A 12566-nucleotide genomic window follows, 5' to 3' on the forward strand; every position below is an offset into this window, starting at 1 on the left:
TTCAGTTGCTCTTAAAATCGTGGTCTAAAAACTCCTAAAATGCGGATTGAACTGCTGCATGGTTTTGGAAGGACTGGGTTATTGTGTCCCCACAGCACTCCATACTCTGCTTCCCTGTTGCACAGTTGCCTGTAAGACTGCATTCAAATGAATTGTTTTCATAACTACTTTGTTCTCTTCTGAAGAGGGCTTCCCATTTTTTATTTTAATAACTACAATACGAAAATAATGAGCTAAACAGGGCAGAAGTGGTGACTGATGAGCTCATGCTGACAGCGTGCTGCTTGGGATGGCTTTGGTCCATGCAGCCCATACTTCTCAGTCAGTGCCCAGACAAAAGCCAGAAACTGTTCCTGGGAGACATCGTGGAGACTTGTTTTAGGAGACAAGGAAAATGCTGCCACATGGACACAAGCTGGGCAGTGCTACGGGCCTTTAGAGTCAGAGGACAGGCACTAAACCCGTCTAATTCAGTCTAATACAGATGGAACTGTGATCAGGTAACTAGTAGGAAAAGCTACCGCAAATTTCAGCTTCAGTAAGTACTTAGCTGTACTGTGTAATGATCCTGGTCCTCTGCAGAATCTGCTAGGAGGGTCTCAAGCTGGTGGAACATGTAGGGAGCATGGAGCTGCTTGCTTGGATTCTTTATAGAATATGTAGTGATTTAAGTTAGAAAATGCAGATTTCAGCAGTACCAGATATATCTGAGTAGCCTTCTTTTTATAAAAAAAAGTGTGTTTCTTCTAGGGTGTGAAATATAAACTACGAGGTAAAGGAAGAAAGAAGATGGATATAATTTGTGTTTTCATCTATTACAAGTCTGTAACCTCTGGCAGTGAGTGTCATGTCAGCTGGGCACTTTCATGCCTCAGACGTTACTGCTATGCCTTCCAGCATTTCTCTGTGAGAGATCAATTGGAAGGGGAAAGGAGATGTCAGGAACCTGTCTCCTTCAGAAAGTCATTTCAGCTATACAGCCACTAAACGTAGTGATTTAGCTGTAAAACAACAAAATAAAATCCAGCTTCCCTTCCTCTCCCTCCCCAAACCCCCTGGGTTCTCCCTAAATAATGTCTGTGGTCACCCATTTAGGTTATTTGCTAAGTTTCCACTTACCACAGTCATTTCGTAGGAATGACTGTGTTCCTTCAGTGCTTTGTGATAATGAGAACAGAAATAGGGAATGGAAAAAAAGACCAGAGGAGAGGCCTCAGCTAGAATTGCCCTTTTACTGAGTAGTCTGAGCAGTGTGTCAGGGAAACGCCAGGCAGTGCCTCATCCTGAGCTATCACATCACTTAAGACTGAAAGCAATTACTGACATTTTTGCAGGGCTAAGACCACATTTAGGGTTGAATATGTTTGTTCAGGCAAGAAGTCTGCAGTCGACTTAAAAACATTTAGTTAGTCCGATTCATGGGTTGTCACATCTGAAAACAGTAAAGTCCAGTTGAATTGGGAAACAGAACATGAGAACCCATATGCACCTTAAAACTGCCTGCTTTATAAACAAGACATTGAATGCAAGCTCTCACTTGTTAAATAGTCATACCTTGAAATCCCTGAGGTTTTGTTCCTCTCTCCTCCTGGTTAGGCTGCATGACTACCTGGGGACTTTAAATCACAGTTTCCCTGGATGATGACCTGAAGCTTCATCAGAGCAATATCCTTCTACCCTGCAACAGCTGTCTGTAGAAGGCCAGGTAGGTCATGCAGCTGACAAGCCTTTAAAATCACGTAACAAGCTCACCTGCTACATACTTTAGATTGGTCTTTTTTAAGTCAGGAAAAATACAAATGTTAAGGAAAAGGTAACATGCATGAAGTATTGTGTGCACTTTGGGGCACCACAATATAAAGAACATATAAAGCTATTCCAGAGCATCTGGAGGAGAGCTATGATGATGGTGAAGGGCGTTGAGGGGAAGCCATGAGTGGCCAAGGTCACTTGGTCTGTTCAGCCTGGAGGAGAGGAGACTGAGGAGAGACCTCATTTCAGTGTAGAGCTTCATTGTGAGGGGAAGAGGAGGGACGGGCACTGATCTGTTTTCTGTGGTGATGAGTGACAGGACCTGAGGCAATGGCCTGAAGCTGTGTTCAGGGGATGTTTAGGTAGGATATTAGAAAAAGATTCTTCATCCAGAGGATGTTTGGGCACTGGAACAGGCTCCCCAGGGAGCGGTCAGAGCACCAGCCTGACAGAGTTCAAGAAGTGTTTGGTGCTGTAAGGCACATGGTGTGACTCTTGGGGATGGTTCTGTGTAGGGTCAGGAATTGAATTTGATGATCCCTGTGAGTCCTTTCCAGCTCAGGACACTCTATGACTCTATGCATATAATAGTGAAGGAGAGCTATTTCCAGCACAAAGTTGGATGTGTGTGGTATCAGGATGTAATAGTCCAGATCTGCACAGATAACACACTGAATTCACATACACCTTTTTCATGGGAGTTTCAAGTGGCCGAAGGTATTCAATTTGCAATGGTACCAGGGTGCTTAAAAGCAGTAATTAAAGTACAGATTTACTGTTAAGGTGCAAAGAGAAGAGCTAAGAAACTCTGAGTAATAATTCTATGACTCGAAGCAATGCCAGTGTGTGGTCCCAGCTCCCATAGCCGTGCACTGTTTCAGCAAGAATGGTGTAATGCCACATCCCTGGAAGTGTTCAAGGCCAGTTTGGATGGGGTGTTGAACAGCCTGGTCTAGTGGAAGGTGTCCCAGCACAACAGTGGGGTTGAAATTAAATAGTCTTTAAGGTCCCTTCCAAATCAAACCATTCTATGATTCTTGAACAACTCCAACCACTGTGCTTTTGTAAATTGGATTTTCAGGTACTTTAAGGCTTTCCTTATGAACATGGAGGAGGAAAAGCACCCTAAAGTGTATTTTGATACTACTCTTTATAAAGGAGGGCTATCCTTGGCTTGACCCAAAGAAACTTTCAGTGTTGCAGAGATGAGTTGTCACTGCTTTTGCATTGCTCTTAAGTGGAATGCTTTCTGTCCCTGGCCTTATAAATGTCAAAAGCCTCCAACCTAAAGTCTACAGCCACACAACTCTCTGTTCCCCTTTTTATTTCAGTCTTTTCTCAGAACCTCAAAGTACAGAAATATGGTTAAATTTCCCCAAGCAATTCTAGCAATCAAATATGAAAACAGTAGAAAAATCTGTGATGTTAAGGAATATCTTACAGAAAATTTAAGTGGATTTTTGAATAGCATAGTATTAAAGCTAATCAGTAGCTGGAAATGCATTTCATCTTTGTAACTGCACATGAAAACCACTTCTAAAAGAAAACACCCCTGTTTCTCCTTGTTCTTAGTTCCTGGGGTACTTGCAACAGTTTGTATTTTGTGTGGTGAAATTAATGTATTAGGCACTGTATTGAAAGAAACTAAATGATACTTGTGTTTCTTTATCTTGTTTATTTGCTGACTTCTTGCCTTTCAGACCTGAGCCGATTCCTTCTGTTCTTTACAGAAATAACACTCCTTTACATTGTGGGGCTGAGCCACCAGCCCCTTGGAACAGCCCACATTTTAGACAGTAAATGGAAACCTCTCCCATCCCTGTTTTAAAAGGCCAGTGGACTGAACTTATTAAACTCTTTCTGTGGTGTCTCATGACGTGTGAATGGGAGTGGCAAGGACAGAAGGCCTGAACATGGCAAAGGGATGAACTACAGTGCACAGCAGTGTAGCCAACATATATAGGAGGTGGCTAAGGGTAGTACGGAATGGCTGAAGAAAGAAAAAAACCCAAACAAACAGAAAACTATTTAAGACCCTTTCAGCAAAGCACTTGTGTGCCTATCTTACAGTGCTGGGTTTTGTGGCAGTGCTTTACAGAGTTTGTCAGTCAAACCCTTAAAAAATCTTGGCTTCCACCCTGCTCACTGACATTGCCCTCTAAGCCAAAGATTTCACTGTCTTTCCCTCCTTTACCTGTACCCTCTTGGAAAGTTCCTCCTCTCTCTCCCCTTTATTCCACACAAGGTGCTTGTTAGCTGCCCACTACCTTCTAGCCCTTTACCCTTCTGGGTCTGATCATATCTCTCAGATAATTTTAAGATATTTTATAAATTACTACCTTAGAATGCCTCCAGTTTTGAAGCCTCTCTTCTTATGTTTCCCTCAGCTGTACATTGACAGATCAAAGAAGCAGAAATTGTTGCCAGCTTAAAACATCTCCACTGCATCTAAGCACAATTCTTGATGACCACAGACTGTCCTATCATTTGTCTGTTCTTTCCCTGTGGCTGCTGCCACTACAAGCCCATTTTTCAATTTTCTACCTCATCTTGTGCCAAAAGCAGGATCCAGCTATTAAGGTATAATGATGTGCATTAGAAGGATTCAAAAGTTAATCTTTACAGCAGGCCAAAAAGCACCAGCCTTTCAAAATGCAGGGCCAACAAAAAGGTGCCTCCTTCTCCTCCTAGAGCAAACAGAGAATTGTAAATTGTACTAAGATGTGAATTACATTCATACAAATGGCATAAGTAATGAAGAGAGGTGTTCTCAGAGTAACAATTGTGATTACCTGAACAAACAAGATAGGCACCTGGACATCTAACTCTAGTCCTTTTTATCTGCACCATCACTTTCTCCCTAACACTGCACATGGTCTCCCATCTAGACCTACTTCAACACTTTGAATTGTGTTTGATCAGGGACAGATCAAAGAAGTTTCCACCAGACATCTTTGACAGATTTTAAAAAGACCTAGTTTTTGATTTGAAAACAGAAACTTAAAATGTCTCGTGGTCTGTCCTCAGAGACAGTCATGTTTTCTCAGTTTAAAACACAAATTTCTCTGCTTGTTGTAACCTGCTGGGCCAGGATTCTGGTATCCTCAGAAATGGTTTACATGCATGCTGGCCTTCACTGTGCTGATCGGGTAAACAGAACACTTTCAGTTCTAGTATTTCAACACAATGTTTTTGTCTCCTATTCAGGATGAAAACTGAAAAAAATGACCCCCACCCCCAGTGAAATACATAGAAGTGTTGTCATGTGGAAAGTTTCATTTTGAAATCTTCCAATTCAAACTAGCTCATTTTGGCTTTGTTTTGTGTGGAGATCTATACTCACAAGTGGTTTTACTGCTTTGCAGTCCTTGGGATCTCTATCCACTCAACATTGTCACAGCTCTCCTCTTGCTCCATTCCAGACAGAGAACAGAATGGCAATGAGGGGGAAAAACCCACCTTGATAAGAGCCACCCAAACTTGTTTCTTGTGTGTTCCAACAAGACATGTTTGAATTAATATGATAGAGTAATTGATAAAATAGCTCATTCTTCTAGGAAGAAAAAATCAACTTCTTCGTGGTTCATTTTCCTATAAAAATTTGTTTGGGTGCAAGTTTTAAAGCAGCTGTAAAATGTGATATATTTGACAATTATCCTCTTATTTACAGACCTTAATGTAAACTAAAGATACCCAGATTCAACTCTTCAAAGATTTTTTAGGAAAGGGTGTATTCAAATGTTTACTGAACAGTACTACTATAAATTGGATTAATCTCTTCTGTCTAGGAAAATGATGGTAATGTCACTTCTAACTTGATTTTCCCAGTGTTGATTGTCCCCTCCAGTTGCTGAGTACTGTCTGCAGTACAAGCAAAAGAGCTGTTGTGAAAGAAAAAAATCAACTCGGCCACAAACTATCAGCTGAGAATAAAAATAAAATCTCAGAAGAAGGGCTGAGGTTGAAAGATACCATTCAGAAGCTGGAAGATGCCAAATTAGTCAAAAATAGACCAAATGGCAGGGAAATGTTGGGTGAAACTGAAGCAGAAGTTCTTGATACTGTGACTTTCACTATCTAAAACCTGTATTTTCATTTTCTGTCACAAGTCATTAGAAATGTCAGTTCCTGTTCAGAGAACCTCACTGCTGTCTGTACCTCAATAGGAGGGATCGCTTTTCTAGTTTAATTTGTCTTTGCCTATGCCTTGAGACAGCTGCACTGAATTTCCCAGTTACACCTGCACTTAAGATCCCTACGATGAGAATTCAATAATTCTTCCCATCTGTCTGTCTGAAGAGCTATGGTAGCCAACTGTTTCCTTTGCAGTCCGTGTGTATCCTTCTCCCCCATAGCCTTTGTACCTGTGCTCTGACACGGTGTTTGAAGTCAGCAAGTGAGCAGTACACACTGCAGAGCCTCCTTTCTGGACTGTGGGATTGCTGCTGCCTGCACATTCTCCCCTTCCCCCTGATGAAACCTGGAGTAACAAGGAGGAGTCATGGAACCCTCAGCTTCCACTTTGGATAATTACACTAGATTTGTCTGTGTCCTCCCTGCAGATTAGACAGAGTGCACAATTCACTTCCCACTGGAACTTGCCATGTAGTTTGTTGAGTGATTAAGATACAGTTCAGCAAGAAGATAGCAAGATAGCCTTTGTGTATCTGATGAAACACAAACAGCATCTGACTGAGCACAGCCGTGAGTCTTTAGTCTATGAAAAAAGAAAAACCCTTACATCTGAAACCTGATTCCTGGTGAAATATGCACCACACACTCCGGATCACACCTTAAGATCAGAAGAGAAAACATCAAAATCCAAGTCAGATTTCAGCAGCTAATGGCTCACAACTTGGGGCTCCAGGTGGCAGGAGGCCCAGAAGTTCTGACACCCCAGGAAATCCAAACCGACAGAATGGCCGGAGAAAGCCCTTCTGCTTTGTACTGGCAACACGAGGCAGGCTAAGCAGAGAACCTCAGAGCCCACATCTCATGGGAGCAGCAGCAGAAAATACCCCTAATAGAGTACATTTGTACACACATTTCATCAGTGCTTTGCAAATTTTGGCCCCAGCCCCACCATCTGTCCACATCTTGTTCGTGCTGTGAACTAGCATACTGACCACTCATCATATCTCCCACCAGCCTTCTGAGGTAACTGTTACCACTGTTATTTCAGTAACCATGCACATGAAACACCATTTCTCTCTTAAAGCCTAGGAAATCAGAGCACCACTAACCAGCATAAAAAAAAAACAAAACAAAAAAAAACAAAAAAAAACCCCACCAAATCTCAACAGAAAGAAACTGGCTTCATCAAGACAAACAATACATTCCTCTCCCAAACTTGCAGCTTTTGAAGTCCTTGAGGCTGGGACTTGCAGCCCTGTGGGTCAATTCATGGCAGCTGTGCCCATCCACACTCCCCAGGAGGGCAGCTGCCCTTTGCAGGTCTTAAAGAGCCTCCCCGGTCTGTGATACATCCCCAGCACATAACACTCTCCAACACTTGGTAGCCATTTGTTGGCTTGCTGATGCTAATGCTCTGTGAACTCTTATCAGATGTATTTATTACCACAGTTGTTAATGTTTTGGGAAGGCACAGGCTGGCTTGAGTTCAAAGGAGAACCACAAGAACAGAAAATAAACCCTGAAGGCACTTATTTCAGGAGTCTGACTAATGCACCTTACTAAAGAGAAGGTTGAAAATGCAACGTGGTGAGTGGGTGTTGATACTCACAGCTGCAAAAGGTGTTTTAGTGCAGGGCTTTTCAGTTCTGCAGAGCAAGATCCAGTTTCTTACTCTCAATGTTAGAATCTTCAACAATATATAAAGTGAAGTATATTCCTGAGAGGGAAGTACAATTAATCTCTGGGGCTGGAGGGTGGGGTTTTTGTGATTAATTGTAACTGATCAGCAGGGAACATAGGGGTCATCAATGAACTCAAAAGATTTTAAAGGAGAGAGAGAAGGCTGAGCTGCATACATCACATGAGATGTGATGAGTAGTGCAGGTGAAGGATGTGAGGTAGCAACATCCTGAGGTCTCTTTTCTAATGCAATAACATGCAAATCATTTGTGTGCAGTGAGGTCTGTCAGGGTGGCAGTGGAAACGTGTTCAAGGTCGTGTTGTGATCTAAGAATACAAAACAACGAGGTGCTGCATTTTGTGTTACTCCTAATGGATTTATTTGAATACAGAGCAGTAAAAGAAACAACCACAGTCCCATTTAATTCCAGAGAGACAGTGCTGCATGTGCAAGAGCTTAAAGCTAAAAAACTTAAGTGCATTTTGTCACTCTCATTTCTGCAGATGCTTTGTTCAGTGCTTATTAGCACAAAACTCACATGAAGGAAAACAAAATGAAATAACTTTTGCTCTTTTAGAAAATCAAATAGCTCTCCCCTTCACAAGGAAAGGGATAGTGAGGAGAGCAATGGGGCTGGTACTCTGGAGGACATGAAGAGCAGATGCTCTTTATAGCCATGGAGAGTCCAAGCTTGATTTTTCTGGAAGAGCTGTTGCTTCATGGAAGACTTGTGTAGGGCAGGATGAAAATTACAGTTTAGGTGCTCTCCTAGTTCCTTTCTCTGGTTCCTTTCAGTGACTTTTTTCCCCCTCAGCTCTTGGGGTGCTTATTTGTAGGTGCTTGTCAGGAATTCAGTGAACAAGGGAAAGAAGAATTTTTCCATGATATTTTACATTTCTTTAAAAATCAAGAGGTTTAATTAACAATATTCATGCTACAAGCTTCTTTTTTTGACATTTCTTATGACATTGATGAGCATAGAATACATACAAGCAGTTGACCACTTCAGACTATCCAGGCCATTCCTTTGGTGTTTCCTTTAGAGGAGAAGAATGAAGACAAGATTTTCTTGCCATCCAGGGCCAATGTGTTCCATACACTGAAAAGTATTTACTACAGTTAGAAAAATATAACTTAAAACCAGCGAGGAGAGAAAAGGTGCACAGGGCTTCAGGTGTCCTTGCCAGGTGTCAGCCCTGTGAGAGAGGCTGCTCTGGTGTGTGGGAGCTGCCCTCCCTCTGCAGAGGGATGCGGCCAGGCTGGGCTGGGCAGCTCTGCTTTCCTCCTGCTTCCCACCAGAGAAGGCAGCCCTGAGTTGTCCTTGGGAGAAGGAGCATCTTCCCTGTTGACTTTCCAGCTGGCTCTGCTCTATCTTGACATTTCTGATTATTCTGCTCAACTTCCTGTCGTCTCAGGGAATGCTTCAGCCCTGCCACCTAGCCTGGTCTGCAGGGACAGGAGAAGCAGGGTTCCAGGAGATGCTGGTAGGAGGGAGGCAGGAGGATGAGCAGAGAAAAAAAAAGGCTTTTTTCCCAGAAGTTAAAAGAAAAAGAAAGAATCAAGGGTCTGCCAGCCACAGGTTTTTCTCTTTACTGAACTCTACTTAGCCTTATCATGAAGAGCATCCTTAGGTGTTCCTCTTGTAACTGTAACTTGTGCAAAAATAAAATGAAGACATTAGAAGGAGCTTTCCATATGCAACATTTTTACTGGGAGCTGAATCAAGCCTAACTGAAGCAAGCAGAAAGGATTGTGGAAGGACACACAACTGGAGACACAATGGGGAAATGAAGTTGAAATAAATGTATGTTTTTATATATAAATGCAGCAGTCACACAATCAGTCATATGGCAAGAAGGCATGGATCAAAGAGGAAGAGCCTACCATGAGATTAAAGGGGGATAATTGCAAGCAACCAGAAAGTTTTATAATAGAGGTGATAATAATATACAGCAGAGGAAGGAAATGGCAAGGAACAGAAATGAGGATAAAATGCAAATATAAGAGATCCTTTGATCCTTCTGGCTTGCTCCTATATAACAGAATTATTTTTTCACCCACTTACTTCATTTCCCTTCCACTTTCATCCTGCTTTCCTCTGATAGCTTTCTAGTTCCTCTGCCCTGACACCATACCCACTCTGCCTCTTTCCACATGTCTGGTAGCAGTGCAGGGCATGTCTTTATCAAGTGCCGGTTCTAAATGTGAAACATCTTCAGTGAGGGACTGTACTTCTCATTTTGCTTCTGACTTTGGGAAAAAAACAGCGCTGGCAGGGGAAGGAATGCAGAAAATCAGCATTTCTAGTGAGCCAAATGGTCTATGTTCAGCCTGAAATGCCAAAATCCCCTCACCACCATTCTGGGGGCAAACACAAATATTTAAAGAAAAGAGAACACAAGAAAGAAACAGCCTGGGTGTAGGATTTTGCAAATATTTTTTAAAATTTCTGTTTTTTACCAAAGCTGCGGAAGTAAAAAACATTTTCCTTCCTCCTTCCTTCCCTTTTTCTGTATCCTGTTTGGTTTCATAGGTCAAGAGGTCTGTGACCAGAAGGAAGGAACCAGCTCTTTTCTAAAGAGGATGTCATTTGAGTCTCCAAAAAGAAATCTCTGCACTACAGCACTGTAGAAAGCCTGGTCAGCCCTGGCTAAAAACTCAGGCTAAACTTGGTTACGTGAGTCACCACTTCAGTGACTTCACACCGCAGGCACGACGGGAAGTAACAGCAGTGATGCTGATAGACACCAGAGCATAAAAGAGGGGAGAAATAATGAGAAGCAAAAATAAAGCACCAGTTTCTCCTCTACGATGGCTAGAAGGTGTGTTGATGGCCTGAAAAAGACTTAAAAGCATATCTGGCAATGATTTCTGGGGGTGGCTTGCTCACTGTGGGGGGTTGGACTTTAAAGCACAGGATCTGCAGCTAGAATGATTTTGTGTTTGTGTTTGAGCAGCAGTTCCAGCTGTGTGGGAAGATGAAGGCATTCTCAGTGTGCTCCAGTTTCAGAGGGTGCACTGGGAAGCCCTGCTTTATACATAGGCTGCTTCTGCCAACGACAAAGGAGCAAGACTGCAGGAATAAATTAGTTCCCTCTTTTGAGGTACAAATCAGAGCCCCTTTTTTTACTGAACACTTGTATGGGCACTGTTAGTGAGAACCTTGTGTCTGTGAGGGCAGGGAATGCCCTGCATCATCTGGAGAGCAGGTGAGTTGTATCCCATGGACAGGGAAGTAGGGTACCTTGTGGGACAGGTATAGCTGTACCAAAATGTAAGGGTGCCTGGTGCAACTGGACTTCAGAGTGGGGTAAGAATATGATAATCCTGTTCTTGTCCCAGCCCTCAGGCTTTGACAGTGGACTCCTGGCAGAGCTGGCAGTGTCTGCTTCCCGTGACCTTAAATGGGCTCACCACTGAGGGATGGTGTTAAATGTATTTGGGTTCCCGCCTACTGACTCATTTTCTGATCCTCTGGAGCCTAAATGGAGCGACTGATTTGAATGATGTGAGCAAGCACTTAGAGGAATGAGTATTGGGATGTAGAGCATGTGCATCACCCCCCTGTGACAGCTGTGGTGTGCGCTGTGCTGGGGGGAATGGAACAACAGCAAAGGTGTCAGAAGTGAGACAGAAGATTTGGCCTTCCACAGGTTAATTAGTAATATGCTCTCAACCACAAGCAGCGAGAAGGATGCTTCATGCCTTGTACACCATGAGATAACTCCGTGTTGGTGATGACAAACACAGCTCTGACCTGCAAGGATGAAGGACAAGATTCCAAGCTAAAGCTGCTCCTATTTCTTTGCAAGGAATTTAGATCAATCCTTCTCAAATTTAGGAACCGTTTTTATCTGATTAGTTCACCATGTGTAAGTATTGGGTAAGATGTAGGATTTTGTGCGCTTGAGAGTTAAACACCGAAGTTTGAAGGAATGTGGGATGTGCGTCCTCTGGGATGTGCTCATTGCATTCCCTGTGTTCCCTGCCTTGACTGGAGGACCAGCCTATTGGTATTTCTCCCACCTCTCCGGGCTGTTGACTTCTGGCTACTATTTTTGGCGACTGCAGATTCCCTACGTACCACAGGAGGTCAGCACGGGATAAGTTTTGACTTCCTCTGAATGCATGGAAAAAATGTGTCTCGATGTCGAGACTGTGCAGTTCCCACCTGCTTCAATAAACGTGGTGAGCACCACCTCGCTTTTGGTATCAGTTGTATGTAACACCGTTTTAGGCTGCGCATATTTTTATTCTCTTCTTTCCTAAGAAGAGCTAGTTTATAGTACTTTACCCCTTTTTCTAGATGTTGTCACTATGAAAACTAATTTTGTGAAAAGCAGCTCTGAAATATATATATATACACACACTATGCATATACACACATATTATCACATGTATCATATATACATAGATACATATACATACATATATACATAGGCTGCTTAGGTGTAGATATAGATACATAGATAAATAGATAGGTATAGATATATAGATACAAATACAGATATAGATTAGATATAGATATATAGATATAGATATAGATTAGATATAGATAGATGCTGCTTATAGTATTTAGAAGGAAAGCTAAAAAGCCTGCAAAACTAACAGTTTACAAGCCTGGGAAGGATGGCTAAGTTTGCTTTTAGCCAACACCAAAGGGGAATGTTCACATATTACTGAAAAATACTGAAAGGGATGTTTGACAGATTAGTGATGGTCAGAGTGAGACAAGATTTGGAGCTATGGCTTTGCTTGGTTAAAAACAACCTTGGTGGTTTAATCCAGTCCTTGGTAGTGGTTCCTCCCTTTCTCACCACCCCATAACTTTCGGTTTTTTACAACGTGAAAAAAAAGATCTGTGAAGTCTTGTCTCAGAGCAAGACTTTACAATAGGGATCACAAGGCAAAGCTGAGACTGAGTAATGAGAAATTTGCTTGTAATTTGCCTTGAATTGAAATAAATGTGTTTGAAAAGTCTTCTCCTTCCCCAGAAATT

The 12566-nt window shown here is 42.3% G+C and overlaps 1 long non-coding RNA gene across 1 annotated transcript in view; it reads left to right on the forward strand.

Moving 5' to 3' along the window:
* Nucleotides 1-12566, forward strand: part of LOC116992002 — a 23434-nt gene continuing 10868 nt past the window's right edge. The window contains exons 1-3 of the long non-coding RNA XR_004416965.1: nt 1-131; nt 1597-1705; nt 10101-11755. This is a non-coding gene — a long non-coding RNA (uncharacterized LOC116992002). The remainder of the gene's footprint in view (nt 132-1596; nt 1706-10100; nt 11756-12566) is intronic.

The sequence above is a fragment of the Catharus ustulatus genome, chromosome 1 (genome assembly GCF_009819885.2).
Source record: "Catharus ustulatus isolate bCatUst1 chromosome 1, bCatUst1.pri.v2, whole genome shotgun sequence".
Taxonomy (NCBI): Eukaryota; Metazoa; Chordata; class Aves; order Passeriformes; family Turdidae; genus Catharus; species Catharus ustulatus.